Source organism: Sphaerodactylus townsendi, linkage group LG09 (genome assembly GCF_021028975.2).
Source record: "Sphaerodactylus townsendi isolate TG3544 linkage group LG09, MPM_Stown_v2.3, whole genome shotgun sequence".
Lineage (NCBI taxonomy): Eukaryota > Metazoa > Chordata > Lepidosauria > Squamata > Sphaerodactylidae > Sphaerodactylus > Sphaerodactylus townsendi.
In genome coordinates, this window is record NC_059433.1 from 82,747,736 (window position 1) to 82,771,217 (window position 23,482).

The 23,482-nt window shown below is 41.7% G+C and overlaps 1 protein-coding gene across 4 annotated transcripts in view; it reads left to right on the plus strand.

Annotated features, from left to right (window-relative positions):
* Positions 1–23,482, plus strand: part of RSPO2 (R-spondin 2) — a 126,129-nt gene that overhangs the window by 43,647 nt on the left and 59,000 nt on the right. The gene's annotated exons all lie outside the window — the stretch shown is intronic.

Consider the following 23,482-nt stretch of genomic DNA (forward strand, 5'->3'; position numbering starts at 1 on the left):
AAAACGGCCTGATGGGAACTATACTTCCCAGGAGACATTGTGAGCCCCAAGGTCTCCTGGGAACTGTAGTTCCTCAGGCTGTTTTTAGCCTGTACTGTGAACAGGCCTTTTTTTCAGCCTGAAAAAGTTCTAGGAAAAGGAAAGGATTTAAGGTAAGTGTGGGAAGGGGGGTGGGGGGCGCCACAAGGGGGTGCTGTGGGGGAAGGAGGAGGGGCCTGGGGCAATTTTCCTCACCCCTAGGCATGTGCCCGGTGCACGGCGCACTCCCTGCCCCCTTGTAGCTCTGCCTCTGATTTCAGCCAAACCCAGATACCATCTTGAGCTCATTGGAAAAAGGTAGGGTATAGATATGAGGAATGAGTAAATAAGTATAGTGCAGCCCATCTATTCTGCAGCAGGATACTCACTGCTCAAAACTTCTGTGATACTTACACTCCCATGCAGTAAGGGAACACAGCTTACTGTTAATACTTGGCTTCATTTCAGAACTAAACTGATTTAAACATTGGAAGAAGGAAGATACAAGCATTGTAGTAGAAACTGATAAAGTAGTTATAGCGCCATTGTAACGCCGTTGTAACGCCCTTGTAACGCCCTTGTAGTGTTGTTATAACCTTATGATGTGATGATGTTATAGTGTTATAACAATATAACATAATGATGGGATGTCATGACATTATAATGTTGATGATTCTTTTATAACGAAATAACATCGCATCATTTCATAACATCAAATAATGGAATCAACACTAATCATAAGGTCATCATGTTGTAACAATATATTATGGTATATAAAGTAGTTATAGCACTTTTATAATGCCATTGTAACACCGTTGTAACGCCGTTGTAATACCATTGTAGTGTTGTTATAACCTCATGATGTGATCATGTTATAGCATTATAACAATATAACATAATGATGGGATGTCATGACATTATAAGGTTGATGTTTCTTTTATAACGAAATAACATCACATCATTTCATAACATCCAATAACGGAAGCAACAATAATCATAAGGTCATCATGTTGTAACAATATATTATGCTATATAAAGTAGTTATAGCGTTTTATAACGCCGTTGTAACGTTGTTGTAACACCATTGTAATGCCGCTGTAACGCCATTATACTTTTGTTATAACCTCATGATGTGATGATGTTATAGTGTTATAACGATATAATATAATGATGTGATGTCATGACATTAGAATGTTGATGCTTCTTTTATAACGAATTAACATCACATAATTTCATAACATCAAATAACGGAAGCAAAAATAATTATAAGGTCATCATGTTGTAACTACATATTAATCTATATAAAGTAGTGATAGCACTTTTATAACGCCGTTGTCACGCCGTTGTCACGCCGTTGTCATGCCTGAGTAACGCCGTTGTCACGCCGGTGTAACGCCGGTGTAACGCCGGTGTAATACCATTGTAGAGTTGTTATAAGGGTGTTACAAGGGTGTTACAACGGCGTTACAACGGCGTTACAACGACATTATAAAAGCGCTATAACTACTTTATATAGCATGATATATTGCCGTTACAACATGATGACCTTATGATTATTGTTGCTTCCGTTATTTGATGTAATGAAATGATGTGATGTTATTTCGTTATAAAAAAACATCAACATTATCACTGCTGTCAGCGACATCACATCGTTATGATATATTGTTATAATGCTATAAAATCATCAAGCATCGTGAGGTTATTACAAGTGCTATAATGGCTGCTAGCGCAACGCATTTACAATGGGCGTTACAAGCCATGCTACAAACGGCAGTATAAAAGCGCCATAACTTCACTTTCATATATAAGCATAAATATATTGTTACAACATGATGACCTTTTGATTATTGTTGCTTCCATTATTTGATGTTATGGAAATGATGTGATGTTATTTCATTATAAAAGAAAACAATTTCAACCTTATAATGTCATGACATCCCATCATTATGTTATATTGTTATAATGCTATAACATCATCACATCATGAGGTTATTACAAAAGTATAATGGCGTTACAACGGCGTTACAACGGGGTTATAAAAGCACTATAACTACTTTATATAGCATAATATATTGTTACAACATGATGACCTTATGATTATTGTTGCTTCTGTTATTTGATGTTATGAAATGATGTGATGTTATTTCGTTATAAAAGAAACATCAACATTATAATGTCATGACATCACATCATTATGTTATCTATATATATAAAAAGCAAACAGTGACTTTGTTAGTCACTCCCTAACGCCGAAACGGCTGGACGGATTGCCCCCAAATTTTCACATTACGTTCCTCCCTGTTGCGGGCAGGTGATCGGACCTTCAAATCATTAAAAGTCCCTACCTGAGCCAGGTAAAACGTCTTTTTCCTGGTTCACCAGGCCATGAAGCTGTCTGTGTTTAACTGTCATCCTTAGAATGTTCGTGCAGCCTGTCTGTCTGTGGCCTGAGGGCTTAGAACAATGGTGGCGAACCTTTGGCACTCCAGATGTTATGGACTACAATTCCCATCAGCCCCTGCCAGCATGGTCAATTGGCCGTGCTGGCAGGGGCTGATGGGAATTGTAGTCCATAACATCTGGAGTGTCAAAGGTTCGCCAGCACGGGCTTAGAATGTTCGCGCAGATGGGCAGAGATGAGCAGTTAAAACAGTTAATAGGTAACACTGTTAGGTAATACGACTGGAAGTGAAACAGATACACACTTTGCCGTGTGAGACCCCAGGCTGCCCTGTGAGACCCTTCCACACGCAGGTAACTTTCCCTCTCTGTGTTTCATTCACTGCTACCACATCACACACATACTTTCAACTCATCCACCTCATCCTCACATACCTCACTCTGCCCTCCCTCACATCCAACCACCAATTACCCACTTTCTCACCCATATTTGCCACAGCTCTCTTTTACTAAAAACGAGCTGGAGTTTGCCTTTTTCTTCTAAGAAAATCTGCGGGGTGGGGGCGAACCAACACTACTGGCTCCACTTCTTTTGCACATAGCCTTTTAAGAACCCAGGGAGCTGGCCTCACCACCCTGCCTCTGCTGCCTGACTGGGATAGCCTCCTTGCCCCAGTTCTGCCTTCCCCAAGCCAGGACTGTGCATGTCAACCAGCCCCATGGACAGTGGGATTCACACTCTGGACAGTTCCATTGTGGAATGGGAAGGGTTACCTTATACTAAAAAAACAAGACAGCACCATATAACGATGTGCATTGAAAATGGAAAGAGGGATTCCATTTGACCACCCCAAAAGGCTATGCTGCGGATCATTGGACCTGCATGGACATCTGTGTGGGTTGCAGACTGTGAAGAGAAGGACAATTGCCACAGCAACGCGTGGCTGGGCCCCGCTAGTGTGTGTGTGTGTGTGTGTGTGTGTGTGTGTGTGTGTGTGTGTTCGTATAATGCTGATAATATTTTAATTCATGTAAGGTGCCATTTTTGTCCACTATTATCTATTTTTCCGGTATTTTTTTTAGGTACTGAGGACATTATTTGATGTGTCAGGGATCCCAATGTATCCATAGGTGATGAGTGGAGAAAGATTCTATCCCACACAGCAAAGACATTCTTGGAAACCGAGGTGGTTAAATGTAACATAGTAAAGTTTCAATTAAAAAAGGAAGGCCTTAAACAATTTGGAAACCAACAGAACTTTTTGCTATTTTTTAGAGTACTGTATCCTTCAATAAAACAGGTTCCTTTCCCTGTCTACCTCTAGGCTCAAGGGAGCACTCTTGCTAGGAGTACTTGAAAGACTTCAGAATGTGAGGTGTTGACAACTAGTATGAAATTCTTTTTTGTTGTTGTTTTGTCTTTGTAGAAAAGTGTTTCTGTGTGGCCATTTTCTCCCTTGATGTTCCCTACTCCAGAGCCTTCTCTGCTTTTGATCTTGTTGGGGGCCATCTGTGTGGCCATGAGAGAGTGTCTGAAATAATTGGAGAGGTTCATGTTGCACAGCATATGTTTAGGAGGCCTCGTGTATCCCTCACATTTTTAAGCATGCACCTAGGATGTTTCAAGGGTATTTAGAAAACAATACATGTGAGTATGAATCTTTGTGTTATACACCTGTACTTTGCTGAAAGATGTAGTTGGCTGTATACTTGATGACAAGCTCAAGTTTGTTGCCATGTAATTTGTATAAAATATGCACACAATTATTTGGTAGGATATGCCTGTTGCAGGAAGGTCAGCCCCCGCCCTATCCTGGTGTTTGTGTGTAGGTGGCCTGTATCAATACCCTTTTCAACAATTCTTCGCTTGAGTCCTAATGCCTAGGTAGGCACTAGGACCCAAGCAGAGCATTCTTAAACAAAGACCGTCCAGCACATGGCGGATGAAGTTACTTAGTTCTTTTTGCTGAAAAGGGTATAACAAGATTTGAGAATTGTTTGGTAAAATAGCAAATAACAGATAAAAACTTGCGGAGGAGAAGATGAAGGCGTGCTTCCCTCTCGCCTGCCGGAACCGGAACCCACGATTATTAGCATTAAACCTAAGACGTAGTTTTCATAACAAGATTTGTTCACAGACTGGACCTTGTGAGGAGGGATTGTCCTATTCTCCCCCTTCCCCCTACTGCTGCATCCTACTGAAATTTTGATTGGGTGGGAGGGTCTCAAAAAGAGCAATAAAGCAAAGCTCCTTCTCATACATTAGAGTCCACAGGTTGGGCGAGGTCCTCAACTTGTGTCAGATATGTCGCAGTAACATGCGGGATATGGATTCTGCTAAATTTCCGTTTGTATACCTAGTTAGGATCTGGAACATGCTGCATGTGAGGAAAGGGCTTCAGCTTTCCCCTCTGCTACATTTTCTAACCCATCTGTCCACCCCCCGCCCCCTGGGCTGTTTCCAGACCCTATATGTGCAGAAATGGAGGACAAACCTCAGTTTAAGTGTGAGTGTATTATTTCTGATGTGGGGCAGAAACCTATAGTTAACCTGTGTACTCCTTAACTTGTGAAGAGGGATAAACCTTACAATGGAAAAAATCAGAATGGATAGATTTTTTAAAAAACTAGAATAAGTATCCACCTGTACTCTTTTTATAGCTGCTTATAGTTGTTTTTCTTTCTTTCAGTATGAATCTCTTGCCTATGGATATAGGTATCTAAGGAAGTAAATTCTGACTCAAAATTTTGTGCTGGAATAAATTCTTTAAGGTGCCATTGGATTCCTGGCTAATTTAAAGATGGAAAAGCTACAGGGATTCTCGCTAGCTAGAGATTTATGGATAGAAACATGAATATAAAGCACGCAAATTAATTGTAAATTATTTTTTTTGGTGGGCTGAAGCAAATTTGGGAATGCAAATAACTCTGTTATTCTCTGTTCTTTCATTATAATGCTTTGAATCCAGCCTTAGGCTGACAGAAGTTCCTTCCTGCAGCCGAAGGGGCCGGATCTTACCTCAGTGGCTCTTCTTTTGAAGGAGGGGCCACAAGCTGAGGAAAGTTTTGGTTGGAGGAAGACTTCACAATTTGCTCTGTATATGCCAGCACTGCTGAAGGTGAACTAGAAAGGACGTTTGTAAATACTGCTCGATTTCCCATGGGGAAAATCATCCTGGGATTGGACCGGGACCATAAAGTACAGTATCTTTTGATCCTGGTCTGTCACTCCCCCTGGCAACCGAGGTCTGGAGTTGAAACCGTGATCAGAACCCGGGATCATCTTGGCACCTCTTCTGCTCCTCATTCCCGAGTATTCCTCTTTTTTTTAACGTAACGGTTATGTAGCTATGTCGTCACAAAGCATAGAGCTTCGTGGCCAAGAACAGCACACAAACATGTGCCTGTTAGTTGCATGGTTGTGGCTTCATATGCAAGAAGAAATTTTTTTAAAAAAAGTGCGTTCCTGCCTGCCCTGAGTCTTCCATTCTGCGCATGCCCAGAAGACTTAGTTGTGGTTGGCTAACAGAGCGAATGGAGACTCAGGGTGGGAAAATGATTCCCCACGATACCAGGCTCATCCCGTGTTCTCCAGAAAACACCAGAAAAGATGTATCTTCAAGGCAGTTTCTGGAAAACCTTGAATGAGGGAGGTATTGCAGGGCTGGCATGGGACTGAGCCGAATTCGACCCAGGAGCCGTGGGGAGTTCTCCTGTTGTCCCAGGACACCTACCAGGGCTATCACATGTTATTTCCCCTATGGGGAATCGACCATTGATTCATACACCCCACCCCACCCCCCACCCCCGCAAATACCCAAGACTTTTTGGCCACAGCAGGCTGGATTACAGGGTTGAGGGTGAATTTGGAATTTATCACCATAGTTAAACTCTATTTTTGTAGCAAATGACTTGACAGACAATTAGCAGTTGCTGATTGCTGTGATGCATTAACATTTTATCCAGATATCAAAATAGATGGGGCTGCAGATGGTTAAAAGTTGTGGGTATTTGGACTACCACTGGCAATGCCCATTGGGCCAAGCCCTTTAAAATAACAAACACCCATCCTCTTCCTCTCTCTCAGAAGCTATTTGTGAATCATCACTTTCTTTTAAAACCAAAAAAAATTAAGAATGCAGGATTAGATTTTTTTAAAAATGGAATGCCAAAGATGTAATCAGTGCTAAAGTGGTAGGAACGTATCCAGTTCTGCACAGCTGTGTGCAAGATGTCCACAGTTATTTGTTTGGTGTGTGCTGATTGCTTACTATTAGCAAAGTGTGCTGCAGGGCTGAATAATCAGGGCCTCTCTCTCAGCTTCGTTGAAAAACCATCTTCTCCCACACGCTACCATCCTCGAGAAGCCTTTATCTTGCAGGGTGAGGAAGTGGTTTAATATTGGATACAGATTGAAAGCTGTAGCGTAGCCAGCGATTAACACTCAAATGGTTTGTTTTTATTGAGCGATGATCTCTTGCACGCAAGGGCTATGATCCTGGGAATGAGACTTTGTGCAGCTGCCTTGTTGAATTCAGTGACGTTCTGCCTATGCGGTTGTGGTCAGGATCGTAGCATGTGTTTTGGGAAGCTTGCCAGTCCAGCTGCCACAGCAAGGAAACAGCACTGACAGATGTCAGTTGGGTTAGGCTAGCAAAAGTCATCCTGCCCACATTTCCTCCCTGAATCTAAGATTTTCTGAATTTGATGCAGCATGCTTTATTTCCCCCAGTTCTTTTCCCCTCTTGTTTGGGGATTGTGGCTCTTGGGGAAAAGGAAGAAGGCTGGGACTAGTTGGCCCTTTGGGCTGATCCAGGAGGGCTCATGCAAGTGTGTCATCCATCCTGGTGCATACTGACTATCTTGAACCGTGGCAGCAAAGCCTAGGTATCTTAGGTGTGCTAGGAGCTTCTAGACAGGCCCAGCACCTGACTAGTCAGCTGTTGTGGAACATTTCAGCTGGAACAGTTCCAACAGTTGACTAGTCCAGTTCTTTTTTTTCAGTCCTTCCAACAACCCTGTAAAATACATTAGGCTGATAAGACAACATTTGACCCACAGTCAACCAGTGAGCATTACCCATGCATGAAGCTACCTTACACTGAATCAGACCTTCCGTCTATCAAGGCCAATGTGATCTACTCTGATTGGTGGTCATTCATTCATTCATTCATTCATTCATTCATTCATTCATTCATTCATTCATTCATTCATTCATTCATTCATTCATTCATTCATTCATTCATTCATTCATTAGATTTTTATACCACCCTCTCCCGGAGGGCTCAGGGCGGTGTACAAATAAACATATACAGACAGGGGAAGGTTAAAACCAGTACAAATATAATACAAGCCCTTTCTCCTTATTAAAACCAGTAACAGCAGTACATCCAGCATCCTAGAACTAAAACCGACCCCCCCCCCGGGGAAACCAAAAAGGTCCCCACTAAAATGGGCCACATAATTCAAACAAACAGAGAACAAGGGGAGGAGGGGAGGTGTTGGCTGTCCAAGGGTTATAGTAAAAAGTCTTCCAAATCACCAAGTTTCTGATTGTTTTAATTGGAGGTGCCATGGGTTGCTGTTACCTTCTGCATGTAAGGCAGATGGTTTATCACTGAACTACGACTGGGTCCAGCCTCTCAGTGGCCTGATCAGTGGTGACACCTTGAGGTGAATACCCCTGTGCTAGAAGTGAGATGCTGCAACTGGAGGCAGCAGAGATGGGCTTTCCTCTAGCTTGAAGAAAGTATAAAAGCCAGGCCAAGAGCAGCCAAATGTAAGGAGTAGCCTGTAAGAAGTCCCCTTGCGAGGACTGAGTGGGCTCTTTTCCAAGTTCTAAAAGATATTACAGGAGATAAGTTGAAGGAAGACACCATGACGGGAGAAGGTTGAGCATTGTGAAGTGCCTGAAGGTATGTTCAGTGTCTCAGGTGGGAGCTTGGGCAGAAGGGCCTTGACTATGAAACAAGAATCCAGTAGCCCTATCTTTTCATACTTTGTGCTTGTTTACAAAGAGGTTGATGAACCTCAAAAGACAGAGACAGGAATGGCCAATCAGGTTCTCCATTCTTTGCTTCCCCTGAATAAGAGACTAGGGATGTCCTGCAGACAATATCTTTATATCCTTCAAACCTAAAACCCATCAATCAGCATGTACAAGAATACTCCTGTGTTTGCTTGTGTGAAACATGTAGAAATTTCTCAGTGGCACAAGATACTGGATTTGCAATAGAGAATTTGATTGTATAAATTCTTGTTTTATTCTTTGGTTGCAAATGTGGACAAAGTATGTTTACAAGAGCAAGGCTTCTCCTGTTGGACAGTAATCAGTTTTCACAAGGTAATGAGCCACTCCATGGGATGGATTAATTTGAAACACATTTCTCTACTGAAATATCCAGTCCAGGATTGGCAGCACTTGCCCGGGCGTTGCATCTGTCAACTTCATTGGGGAGGCTGTGGTGATACAGTGTCACATGCTTACGTTTGCTTATTCTGGATTAAGAGGAGCAATTTTTCTTCAGTTTTGTATGTCACCCTAAAGTCTAATGACATGTTCTTGTTGCTTGCCAATGTTTCCTCACTAACTCATGTCAAAATCTCTTTAAGTTATGTTTTACAAACATCCTTATGACCAACGTTTGGCTTTTGGGGGCTGACTATCTCCAAGGGGTGCATAGCTTTTGGCTTGTTTTAATAGCCAGATAGTATTCATAAGTGCCACAAACCTTTTCCTACCTGGAGTCATCTGGCATACACAGAGGGAAATCTAAGGTTTTTTTTTTTTTTTAAGCCTGGCTGTCGCATCCTCCAAAAGAATGAGCTAGTCTACTTTTGCCTTCCTTATAAACACTGAGCATGGAAGCCCCTGTGAGGATTTCAGCTGTGTTTTCCTTCCCCAAAACCTGGCCCAAATTAATACAGAATTTGTCCCCTTCCGAAACCCTTTGTGGAAGAGAGATGACTTGGAGTAGTGCCACCATCTTTGGTCTGCATGCCGAGCTTTCGGAAATAAGTTGAAGCAGCAGGCACTCCGTTGCTAACTGTGATTGCAAACATGGACAGAACATATGAAACGCGGGTTGTGAGGTTTGGTAGCCAGCTTTGTCAATGTACGGGTGCAGTGCCTCACAGGCAAATGGCAGTTTGTGGACTGAGATGGTAGATACTTTGTTCTTGGTCCTTAGAGGAGCTTGGCATGCAGGTTTACTGCATTTAAAAAAGATGCCGTGGGCAGGATATAGAAGACCTCCACATGTTACAGCCATGTGTAACAGAAGCATATGCTTCCCACAGTACTCCTGGACTTTTGTGCAGAGGCGTAGCTCCAAGGGGATAGGGGTGGGTGCACAACGCACCGGGCGCGCGTTCCTGTGGGGGTGTGGTGAGGGCATTCCAGGGGGCAGGGCGGGGGCGGAGGACGCACCAGTGCACCGGGCACTTTCCCCCCTTGCTATACCTCTGCTTTTGTGATACAGTAAGTTTCCATTCCTTATGAAGACCACAGTGCATGGATTTTCAGAAGAGCTTTGATAGATTCTGTAGGAAACCCTGACAACAGAAAATCCATGGATCTCTTCACAAAAAATGGCAGCCTTGCATATTCAGGCATCTCAAGACTATCACAGATTGCTCCCATTAGTAGGCTTCTTGAAAAGGGAGATTGACCTATTAACAATAAAACGATGGCACCTCATGTATTTCAGCTGCTTTCCACTTCCTCTTGGCTTTCAGCTTTGTGGGTTTCTTCACTTTCTTATGCACATGCCGCCTCCTTGCCATGCTCTTCATGTTCTGCCTTGCTTCCTGTCAACATTCGGCAGCTCCTTCAGGACATCTGTCGTACATGGCTTCAGCTCTTCCAAGTCTGGCTGACATTTTGGCTTTTGTCAGCTATTCAGTCACAACCTGCTGTTGAGCTGGACATATGACTGTGGGATTATTATTTTCCAGTTTGACTGAGCTTGGCTGCATATTCTTTTTGGCTGAAGAGATGAGTTGTGCCTGAAAACCCATCTCAGTGTTGTTTTCAAGGCCCAGTGCTTGAACCCTTCCTACTCCACAACCAGATGGTTGCAAAGTCTTGTCTTATGGGCTTGAGGAATAAACCCTTTTGATTTTGCTAGAAGCTCAACCTGAAAGAGAGATGTGTCAACTAATGGGTTTTTACCATGCCAGATTCCCCTGATTAATGTACTGAAATGTTGGCAGGGTGTCGAGATTTTTACCCTTTCCTGTATTTTTAATCCAAATGTGTATCCAAGTTTGTAATAGGTAGAAAATTAGCTGAAAACTAGATTTGGAGTGCCAGCAGAAAACAACAGCAAGATTCAGACATATGTGACACACAACTGAGTTTATTTCTAGACCACCACTGAAATTGAGTGCATTGCATCGTTTCAGATATGTCAAAGTTGGCATTGGTAGAGAACACAGGAAAGGGTAAATAAAGGCACATTTAGCTTCTTCTACTGTTGTAGCTCTTAACCTTTTTTCACTTATGTAACCCCTGACAACCCATTTCCCTCAAGTTGTACCCCCATTTTAGCAAAATGTTTATAATCAATACAGCTGCTATTATTTCAGATTTATAAAATAAATGGCCCAATAATGGAATTAAAAGCAATGGAATAATAAAATAAACAAACATATTTATTTACACTCAAAACTCAGAAGACAAAATGAGCTCAGGTTAATACTTAATTAACATAAACACTACATTGCATATACATTTTTAAAACATTTATTTAACTAACACTTGAAATCTTGAAAAGGGAAAGAGGGAGGATGGAAGAAAAGGGAAAGAGGGAGGATGGAAGAGGGACATTGCACGATAAATGACCAAGCCTGGTATTCGGGTAGAAGGTTCTTTCCCCCCAGACCCAGGCTTAGGGCATATCTACAGAAGATGGCACCCAGTGCAAGTTCTCACACTGTGCCTCCCCCAGACTCTAGCAATCTGGATGTCATGCCCCTATTAATACACCCTAAGATCGCGTTCACCTTTTTTGTTGCTGCATCACACCAGATCTCATGTTTAACTTACTGTCCCCCTGTACCCCAAGATCTTGTTCACACACATTGCCACTCAGTAGTGTATCCCCCATCCAGAGAGAAGGGGGGGAGAGAAAGTGAAAAGGGGGGAGAGGGCGATAAAAGGGAAGAAGAGGGAGTTTCAGCGGCAGAATGTCCACATCTTCCCCCAACGTCACAAAAAAAGCCTCTGGTTTAAAATTAAATGTAACTTTCAGGTGAGCAGTGCTGTAGCGGAGGAGACTGGGGGTGGGGACAGGCCTGGGAAGTGCTCTTAAAGCAACCACACATCAGGAACCCTTGACTCCCTAAGGCCTAAGCCTTAAACTTATAAACTGGAAATCTTGTTTGTCAATAAGGTGCTACTGGACTCAAATCTTGCTGTTCTACTGCAGACCAATACATCTCTCCACCTGAAACTGTAAGCGACAATGGCTCATTCTGCACATGCAGAATAATGCACTTTCAAACTGCTTTCAGTTCTCTTTGAAGCTGTGCGGAATAGCAAAATCCACTTGCAAACAGTTGTGAAAGTGGTTTGAAAACGCATTATTTTGCGTGTGCGGAAGGGGCCATTGATGCTTTTTTATCAGAGATTAATCTTGGTTCAAAAATATCCTCCTTTAAAGAAAACATAGATTTTCAGCGAATAAAACATTGACTGGACTGTGTGTCAGCTGAAGTGGGTGTATCTATTGCTTCACAGTTGCTAATGTTTAAACAGTATTTGTCTTTTTGGAAAAGCAACTTCTGCACTGCCTAATTACTGGCAATAAAACTTAAGTAAGGGATTTAAGACTTATGGAGTGTTCCAGTTGGAGGGAAGTATAATTAAAGTTGGCTAGAGCCTTGTTTCTTTTAGGAAATAAGGGCTTCGGAGAGCTATTAAGAGACACTATTCCTTTAATGTAGCTTTTCCGCATTGAGAATCTTGTGTTCATGTTTTGAGCGTTCTCAAATCTTAGCATTTAAAGTGAACTCGAATGTAGGTTTTCTAGAACTATTGTCTTAAAAACCCAAAAATTCAAAGGATTTTTCCTTCTCTATGTTAATTTATAGATTGTATTCAGAAATCTTCTTCTGTGTTAGTACTGGTGTTCAGGAGGCAGCAGAGAGTTCAAAAGGAATATGGTTCCAAAGGGAAATCGTACATGCTTTCTGTGTCCACGGAATTTGGCTTCAAAGCAGTAATAATTATACTTTAAATGAAAAGGGGTAGGAGTTTCAAAGTGTCCTACATCGGCCTGACTTTGATACATACTTTGAACTTAACCAGAAAACCTTTGGGGAGAAAAAAAAAAGAACTATGTGCCTTAAATTTCCCGTTGGGACCCGGGCCTTCTTAGGGAGGGAGCAGTTAATGCTGTGAAAAATGGGTAGCAAGTAAAAATGTTGTCCTAGTCAGTCATTTTTACTTGCTGCCCATTTTTCACTGTGTTGTTCTGTAATTAAGCTATAATAGCTGTTGTTTAAACATTTTCCTTGGCTTCTGTGATTGATTTATTTTTACCCTGTCAAACCTGCCTCTTCCCTCCCGCATAGCAGCAGATATCTAGATAAAACGTATAAACATGAAAATATTACCCTCGACAACACCTAGGGATGCCAGCTTCCAGATGGGACCTGGAGAACTTTCAGAATTACAACTCATCTCCAGACTACACAAATATTAAAGGCCAGTTTAATATTTTTGTGATAGGTGATTGCCTGATCTTTTTTAATATTCTGGGATGATTTGTTAGTCATGATATAATTACAGTTTTGAGTCTGTTTTCTCCAAAAGGTATGTTTGGGTTTGGTGTGACCTGTGGTCAGGACAGTGCAACCAGTGTTAGTTTATGGTCAGATTGGAGAATTGTATCAGTGTTTACCCACGGCTAATCAACGGACCTTGATAAATTAGGTGAGTGGGCCAAGAAATGGCAAATGCAGTTCAATGTAGCAAAATGTAAAGTGATGCACATAGGGGCAAAAAATCCAAACTTCACATACACGCTACAGGGGTCAGTGCTATCAGTCACAGACCAGGAAAGGGATTTGGGCGTCTTAGTTGATAGTTCCATGGGAATGTCAACTCAATGCATGGCAGCTGTGAAAAAGGCAAACTCTATGCTGGGGATAATTAGGAACGGAGTTGATAATAAAACTGCAAGGATTGTCATGCCCTTATATAAAGCAGTGGTGCGACCGCACTTGGAGTACTGTGTTCACCTGGTGGGCCACTGCAAGTAGCAGAATGGTGGACTAGATGAACTCTGGTCTGATCCAGCAGGCTAGTTCTTATGTTCTTATGTTCTTAATCCAGGGGCTGTCTGTTCTGGTGTTTGACTTCAGCAGCAGACGCGGAGGCACAAGAAGCCAGCTCTTCCTAACGCTAGGAATTGTACAGTTCTGTAATATAGGAAGACTTCTACCAATGTCGGGTCTAGTTTTTAGTGGGAGCACGTTGGGCCTTGGTTTGGGGGAAGATGGGTATGTTTTGCAGCAAGGGAATAGAAAACCAAGTGGACAGCACTCTGAGTACATAGCAAACATCATCTTCACAATGGCTCGTTCTGCAAAACTGTACTATGAAATTGAGCCAGCCTCTTTCACATGTGTTTTACATAGCTTTCTTCGATAGGTTTTCCTGTGACAGTATTGTGAAATACCACTAAATCTATTAATCATCTAAATAGCACCTCTCTATCACTCAAAGTGGTGCACAAAGTCAGTTTAGAATGCAGTTGATACATAAATAAAATACACAATTTAAACAGATCAAAGTTAATGTTCAGAAGCTGACTAGTCAAAAGCCTGCTGAAATTAAAAACATCTGGTAGACCTTGCAAAATGATGTTACTGAACTACGGCTGGCCAGCCTCTAGGGGCATGCAGAGTACTTTTTCAGCCCATATATCACGCATATTTCATTTATACTCTCCCATATTTCACATATACTCTCTCATAACTCAGCCAAGAGTCCAAAACCTTTTAAAAATTATCTGTTTCCACCTTCTAGAATTTCAGGTACTTAGACCATTTAGAGTAACTTTCGCTGGCTAAGGCAAAGTACACTGTCAAGATACAGATATACTTCCAGTTGGAGTTCAGAGCTTATAGATGCTTAACTATCTACCCCTTATTTGTAGAAAATTTCTGAGGTGGCTCCAAATCTTGTGGCTTCCAACATGGAGAAGAAACAGGAAGGGTGTCATGCTGACCATCTCTCACTCCAAATCTAAGTATTGTAGCAAATCTTGCAATCTGTCGGTGAAAGAAATGACAGCCTTTCCCAGAGAGCAGTCCTCGGATTGATGAGCAGAGATGATTGTCCATTCATGCCTAGGGATGGTGCAGATGGAAAGAAAGAGCCTTCCAGCAAAACTATACGGTGAAGCTTCTCAGTTAAACTAGGAAGGACTTCTAGTTGCCAGTGAAGGTACTGGATGCACTGGGAAGATGTCACATATTCCAAGAGTTGAAGGAAACTTATAGGCAAATTAGTCCACTCTACTGGTTAATACTGGAAACTCAAAGCTAGAGTATGGCTGACAGATGGATTCCAGCCCCAGCTTTAAGACATCAAGTGACAGACAGCCCAGCACCTTCTCTAGGTATCTATAAGAATGGATCAAAGTGGAACCAATTCCTTCTAATGTTTAACCAAAGTCTACTGTCCTGTAACTTAAAGCTGGTTAGATCTCATACTGCTCTCTGCGGCAGCAAAAAGTCTTCTCTCTATTATGTGTGATAGTCATAAGAACATAAGAACTAGCCTGCTGGATCAGATCAGAGTCCATCTAGTCCAGCTCTCTGCTACTCGCAGTGGCCCACCAGGTGCCTTTGGAAGCTCACATTCAGGATGTGAAAGCAGCCTTCTGCTGCTGCTACTCCCGAGCACCTGGTCTGCTAAGGCATTTGCAATCCGAGATCAAGGAGGATCAAGATTGGTAGCCATAGATCGACTTCTCCATAAATCTGTCCAAGCCCTTTTTAAAGCTATCCAGGTTAGTGGCCATCACCACCTCCTGTGGCAGCAGATTCCAAACACCAATCACACGTTGCGTGAAGAAGTGTTTCCTCTTATTAGTCCTAATTCTTCCCCCCAGCATTTTCAATGTATGCCCCCTGGTTCTAGTATTGTGAGAAAGAGAGAAAAATGTCTCTCTGTCAACATTTTCTACCCCATGCATAATTTTACAGACTTCAATCATATCCCCGCCAGACGTCTCCTCCAAACTAAAGAGCCCCAATGTGATCTAGTGGTTAAGAGCAGTGGACTCTAATCTGGAGAACTGGGCTGAATTGCCCACTCCTCCACATGAGCAGCTGACTGTAATCTGCTGAGCTGGATTTGTTTTCTCACTCCTCCACCTGAAGCCTGCTTGGTGATCTGGGGCTAGTCACAGTTCTGTTAGAACTCTCTCAGCCCCACCTACCTCACAAGGTGCCTGTTGCAGGGGGTAGGGCAGTGGTGGCGAACCTTTGGCACTCCAGATGTTATGGACTACAATTCCCATCAGCGCCTGCCAGCATGTCCAATTGGCCATACTGGCAGGGGCTGATGGGAATTGTAGTCCATAACATCTGGAGTGCCAAAGGTTCGCCACCACGGGGGTAGGGGGAAGGAGGAAGAGAAGGGAATTGTAAGCCAGTTTGAGACTCCTTGTGGTGGAGGAAAGCAACTCTTCTTTTGGTTTACTTAACTGTCAAACAAAGGTGTGTAGCTTTTGCTCCAACTTCAAAATGGAGCTTGAAACAATTTGTCCAAGCTTAAAATGGCAATTAAAGAAAACTGTACAAAATTTTAATGTTTCCATAGCAGAAGTTCACTGTTTGTGATACTGTGTTGACTAAATTGTATTGAAACAATCTTGCCATGATGTTTGTACCAGACAAAGAAAGACAGTTGTGTTTTGGTGGACAGGTATATGCATCTTCAGTTTGTAAAAAGTAGCTGATCGAAGCAATCCCCCCTTCCCCATGAAACCTGTTAGTTTTTCTCCAAGATTTTCAGCTGGGCAAGACATTGGCCTTCAGTAAGGAGTCTCACAGTGCCAATCTACACCAAGTTATACCCTCTAAGCCTATTGATTTCAGTTGATGTATAGGTGTATATAAATGTGCTTAGGATGTTAGTGTTGGAAATACAGCAAAGGAAAAATTACTCCAACTTTTACACATATCTGAATTCAGTTATGTTGGCTATGCACTCCTTTTTTACTGGGCTGCTGTAGTGCCTTGAGTAGTTCTTCCATTCTCATTGTACAGTATAAGTGTTATTGAGTCCTTGTTGGGTATCCTTTTAATTTTACGGTTTTAAAGAATGGATGTTTGTTATATGCATTCTGTAGATTACGTGTGAGACTACTCAAAATAAAGGATTGTGGTTTCAGAAGTAATCATCAGTGAGGTGCTTTGGGATGCAAATCAGCTCTATACATTTCTTCTCTCTGTTGTTTTTAACAGATCTCGGCAGCTGAATAGTTTATATTTAAGTATGTTCTGCTTTTCTCTCAAAGGGACCCAATATAAAAACAAACAGTAAACAAAGCAAAATGAAAAAGAGCAACCCAGGTTAGTCTTGGATTCATTGGCTAACTTGACTGAATTATTGGCTAAGGGCCTCCAGGCTAAGAGCCAGGAGCTGTTGGCTTCCCCTTTGCTTCGCTGCCAAGACTTTACACCTCCAGCAATACCCACATAATATAGTATTCAATTTTTTGGCTAATATTTTCATTCCTCTCTAATCTGTGTAGCATTCCCCTGTTGCTTCCTGTTGGGTGGATCTCCGAGCCACTTCAGTATATCAGATGTCTGATGAGATCCTAATCACTAAAAATGAAGAATGCCATCATATAATAGCTGATTTATGAATTTCTTTATTTTATTTATTTTTATTTATTTATTTTTTTTTTTATAATCACTCTCATCCCTAGGCCCGGGTGTACAACAAAACTAATACAACACAAGTTCGGGAGCAAACTATACAATTAAAACAACAGTAACCCATAGAAGCTCCATCATTAAAATATACTAAATTTCATTAAAAACAGCGGTAATACCATAGTAGAAGGCACCCGGTAAACCCTTTTCCTTAAAACCCTCCCCTAGGGAGCGGCCGGACTCCTCCATAGGAGGGTAATCTAGATGTAATCGAAAGGGCTTATACTCAGTGCTGGTTGCTCCAAAGGCTGTGATCGAACAACTCAGTTCCTACAGGCCCCGCGGAATTGCCACTCAAGATCCCAAGAGGGGTCTGGACAGCTGGAGGAAGAGTGCTCCACCAGGCTCCACCATTTTGTACTGCCAAGCATTCAAGTGATGGTTGATGCTAGAGTAAACTGTATTGCCTCGCATCAAACTTAAGCAGTGCAATATGGTCATCATTGGCCTTTGTTACCTTTACAGTAAGGCAACACAAAGCATTTTGGATATTTGAGATGTGGTCTATTGAGGCCACTACCCCCAAGTGAACTGATAAGGGAGTAAATACCCGAAGAAAAGATGTATAGGATCGTTGCAGAGATGACAGTTCTCCTGGTTGTACAAAGTAGAGGGGGTTCAGATACTTATAGACTCAATTATTTTTGTAGTGTTGGAAGTTTGCAAAAAGTTGTACTGAACTTTTGCATTGGCAGTGATGAGTTTGCAAACTGGACTGGGAATGGTGGAAGAGCTGAAGTACAAATAACAGCACAGGCAGAGATCCTCAGAACTTTCCTGTTCCTTCTGCTGTCTTTTTATCAGCTTAAACTGGGATAAGCAAGGTGCCTATGAAATCATGTTTGAACTGTCTGGGATCCCCACCCCCCGCCCAGCCCTCTCGTTCATTATTATGATTAACGGTATCTGACCTCAATTTCTGTTACCAGGTTTCCTTTATATGCTGCTCCATTTCTTTAAGCATTAGTCTCTCCCCCCCTTTTTTTTAATGCTTGAAACACTTGTTTTTTTTCATCTTTGGCTGTTTGGGTGGATCTGGGTTTAGGCCTGTGTTTGTGTTGGAATCCCGTGTGGTTGGATCCCTGCAGATTTCGGGGCTTGGAAAAAGTTAAAACTTACAATAAAAGACAAAATAAACAAGCCATCAAAGGGGGAAAAATTAAATCTCTGTTTATTCACCTGCCTAGGAGACTAATGTTAGTCCAGAGCAGCAAGCTGAAATATTTTAGATATTAAAAGACTGACAAAAAAACAAATTAAGTTTTCAATATATGAAACACAAGTTCACAGCAACCGTGCACAGAATGAAGTGTTCTGTAGTCAGCAGAGTATGTGGTAAAAAAAAGCGGTGGTGTGGGGAATAAAGAGATTCAACAACCAATAGTTATAGGTTCTGCCAACTAGGATAGAGTTGCAAGTGTATCTTTCGATGTCTCAGTATGCATGTGCAGGCAATTAAATTAAATGTAATGACAGCCGGTGCATTTCTGAGTGATTATATTATGTCTCTGATGTTAAAAGGCACAAACCTTATGACCAAGTCATTGTAGCCACCCAAGAAGTATAGTAATCTTCTTCAAAAACATGCTGCCTGGAGTGTCTTCCTGACCAAACATTTCCTGGTATTTAAGTCATATCCTGTTCTTCCCCAGTAATATCTAAAATGAGAGAAATGAGTTGCTTATCTTCCCCTCAATCCAAACAGTTTCTGAAATCCTTTTGGGCATGGACCATCACTTGTTGAGGCATCCCAATTTCCATGTATTAGGTGTGAGGCTTAAGTTCTGCTATCTTCAGCTAAAGAATTTAAGTAGCATGACTAGGTGAGATGACGGTGACAACATTTGGTTTGAACAGTGCTTCTTAACTGGGACCAAACAGCTGCCTATCTACAAAAATGGGGGAATCTGGAAATTTGTGGTGTAAAGTCAAGTTGCAGCTGTCTCAAAGTGGTTTTCAAGGCAAGAGGCAGAGGTGGTTTGCCATTGCCATTGCCTGCCTCTGCATAGATGAGATGATCAGACGTAAGTCATCCAGGTCAGGCCTTTGGGGTCGTAGATAACCTCTTTCCCTGCTCGCAATATCTTCTGACATGCCTGCAGAGAAGTGTTTCCTGCTGTTCACCCCATGTAGGGGTTGAAATCCTACTTTTTCGTTATGTCCTTAACAAAAAGTGAGCCATTGTTAACAAGAAAGAAACACAACATTAGGGGGTTGACCCCTTTTGTCTCTTACCTTCTGGTGTGTTTGCCGCTCCTCCCAATTTGGTGTCATGTGCAAATGTAATGAGTAGTCCCTCCACCTCCCTCATCCAGACCCTGCATAAAAATATTGAAAAGTACCAGGCTCTGTGGCACCTCACTGGTCATCTCCCTCCATTCAGATGCAATACCATTGACAACTAGTCTTTGAGTATACTTCTGCAACTGATTCCCTGTCCTTTACTACTGTCCCTTACTACTCTAGAGTCCATCATAGTACTTATATAAAAGCTTCCTTATCTAAATTGCAGGAACATAAGCAGGTAGGATAAATTGGACAGGATTCCCCCCCCCCACTCCCATTTACTATTCATTGCTACTGTTGACAGTAAAAATGACACTGAAATATTTCAAAATGGATATGGGGGAGGGTGGGTCATGGTGAGATAAAAGCCAAACTATTAACTTGGGGGGAAAATTCTCTTTAGATTTTCTCAAGAAGTCTTTTTTTCCACATGGTGTGGAAAAAATTGAATGAAAGAAGTTATAAATAAAATTTGAATAAAATTTTCATATTTTTTGAAAAGCTAATATTAGTAGAAAATGGACTAAGATTGCCTCAGCCTTTTCCTTAACAAATGTATGAAAACATCCATGTGTATAGGTAGTTTGTTTAGACAGCTGAGATAACTTAAAAAGGAGTTGTGATCATGTAAACAATACCAATATATACTTATGGGGTGTTTTCAGTGGGGTTATTTGCCTTGAGTTCAATGTTGTTGGGAAGTGTTCCCCCTGACTTCTGCACAACACTGTGGTGCATTTGCGTACCTCCCAGGGGTTTCCTGTCTTTTCTCCAGCTGTGAGAAAGATATCAGCAAAGACCAGGTGGCTATTGTGTGAGTGGCAAAGCCTGAATTTTCCTGGTTTCACCCACACAGCAGTCATTTTTCCCATGGTAATTGTTTCATAATAATATGTATACAGTCCTTTGGGCTGGATCCCTCTGTCCGTGGACTCATGAGTCACAGATCTTTTCTCGTCTTCCACTTTCACCCAGCTGCCTTTTCTGATCCTGAGAAAGTTTCTTGTGGGGATCATGGGACAAGTGTGGACTAATAGCCATGTGCATTGGGACTCAACAGTGGGAGAGGGGGCAAAATGTTAAGTGCACTGACAGTAGGTTGCCAACCTGCAGGTGTGGGACCTGGAGAGATCCCAGAATTACAATTGATCTCTAGGTTACATATCTCAGTACCCCTGCAGAAAATAATTGCTTTGGGGGCAGACGCCATGGCATTATACCCGGACTTTTCCAGGCTCTACCTCAAATCTGCAGTGATTTCCCAACCCAAAGTTGACAGTTTGGCATCTCTAGTTGACAGAAGAAGGGAGATAAGCAGGGCTAGAGGATGGGCTGTAGTGCTGCCTGGGTTGCACTTGAAACCTTCTGCTTTGCGGGAATTTATCAGCAGCCCAGTTTAATCCTCCCTCAGCCACTTGTATAAATCAATACCAAAGTGTAAAGTGGGGAGCTTGCCATATCCAAAAGAACGTCGACTCGGTCCAGTGGAATAGTTTATGGAAGGAGTTGGCAGAGCGGTTCGTGTACCTCAGGCAGCTTGTCATTTATCCCACAGCTTTTGTCTGACAAGTCCTTCACTGGCAAAACACCTCACAGCACGGAGCGCAGCAGCAGTGAGGGGAATTGAGTAAAATCACTTCCAGAAGCACTTTAACTTGATTCTTCTTTGTTGCTGCAACATGCTGTCCAGCGCTACGCTTTTCCTGTGAGGCTCTTAGGGATGAATAGCAGGCTACTTGTCGTGGGGAGGAAGACAGGCCAAGAGCTATCCCGCTGACCTGTTCCACAAACTCTTCTGCTTGGTCCAAGGAGCTATCCGTAAAGGATTATTGTGATACATTGAGGCCTCATTTCTTTTCCTTTTTTTTTTTTTAAATAGTTGTGTCAACAAGTGACTCCTCAAGTGACACAAAAGTAATAAAACTTTTGGCAGTTTTGCTCATTCAAAAACCAGCGTAAGAACTGGCTCAGTCTGTCAATAGGACTGAATTCTATTGCAGTATTTTGGGATCAAGCTGGATTTTTGTTTGTTTGTTTAGTATCATAAAGGCAAAGCTATTTGTAGACTACAGTAAGCTGCCACTTGTATGTAACAACCTCTTGGTAGTTCCCAGAAATCTTTAACTTTGGATGGAAATCTTTAACCTTTTTTATTTAAGAAGATAAATTCACGGTATAAACATAGGTCAGTAGAAAATGAAAGCCTGTGTTAAATACGACTGATGAATAAGGACAGAAACTGTGCAAATAAAGACTTAGAAATTACTGATTCCTGACACTTATCTAACATCAGGTTACACAGTTCTCCAGTAACTGTGCTGTTACTTTTCAGAGATTTAAAAATATTACTTGACATCCCTCAGATTATTCGTTTTACAGTCGTGTTAGTTGTCAGTCTCACACAATTATGCCTTTACCTGGCTTTCTATCCAAGGAGCTTAGGGTGGCCTGCATAGTTTTATCCTCAAGACAACACCATGCGGTCAGTTCAGCTGAGAGAAAATGTTTGGTCATCATAGTGTGGTCCTCAGTTACCATTCTGGGCTCACTGGATTCAGAAGGGGACACTTACCCAGATCTTCCTAGCCTAACATTCTGTTACACCACACATGATCACATTCTTGCATTTATACATCAAGCTACACCTGATGTTAAAGCTTTGTGACAGGAATGCCAGATGTGATGTTTTGTCCTTTGAGGGAGCAGCAGTGGCATAGTGGTTAAGAGCAGGTGTACTCTAATCTGGAGGAACCAGGTTTGAATAATTGGTTTGAAGGGGAATAACTCTACCTATGCTGTTTCTCTGATCAAAATAACTTCTCCAGGCTGCTCCAAATCCTAGCATAGAATACAACTGATACCTGTATCATGCCATTTTTTTAACCCGCCCGAACCCAACTGGGGAAAAGCCCATTTAGGCCCTGATCTCTCTCCCCTCCCCCCCAATCAATGGCTGCATTTTTAAAGCCAAATAATTTGTCTGGAGCTCCTGTTGTGAAGTCCAGTGTACATAGTTTAGCTCTGGAGACCCACAAGGAAAAACTGTGTAATACTGTAGTGAATATACTGCATTATACTTCAATATTATTTCAGTAATCTTGATTTTTTTTGTTTTGTTAATTGTTTCTGTAATAGGATATGTATATGAATTTCGGGAGGTTGCCCTTTTCAGATGATTGAGGGGGACTGCTCTTTATTCAGGCTGTGGAAGAATTTGGTTGGCTGTAAATAAAGTGATATTTATTTATTTATTAAATTTATATCGTGCCCTTCCCAATAGGGCTCATATAAAATGTAATGTTTAAAAACTATATTGAGCTGTACTGTTTCTGCATTGTAGGCTGGTTTGTTGTATTTTTAATGTCGTTAGCTGTGAGGAGGAAAATTAGGATGTTAATTAATTTCTTTTAAAAAATGTTTTATTTGTGTCACAACTGTACTAGGGAATGAGCTTCAAATCTCTGTCTGCTCTTTTCCATTCTCAGCGGTTGCATGTGACTTGCCTGTTTGCTATTGGGGAGATTGCAAGTTCCTGAAATAATATGCACAGGTGTAAACTTAATTTTTTTAGAAGAAAATGTCTTAAAATCATATTATGGTTTTTTTTTCAGATAGAAAGATTGCTCCCTTCCAGTGCACATGTTGCAATTAATAAATGGTCGAATATATAACAGGGGAGCTTTTGACAAAATAAAGACATTTCACCCATTTGAACCCATTTGTCTTCTGTTGCTGGCAGAAGGGATACATTAATATTTATACTATCGTTAAAATGTAGTTCACTGGATTCATTTAGCAGAACTGTGGCTAATTT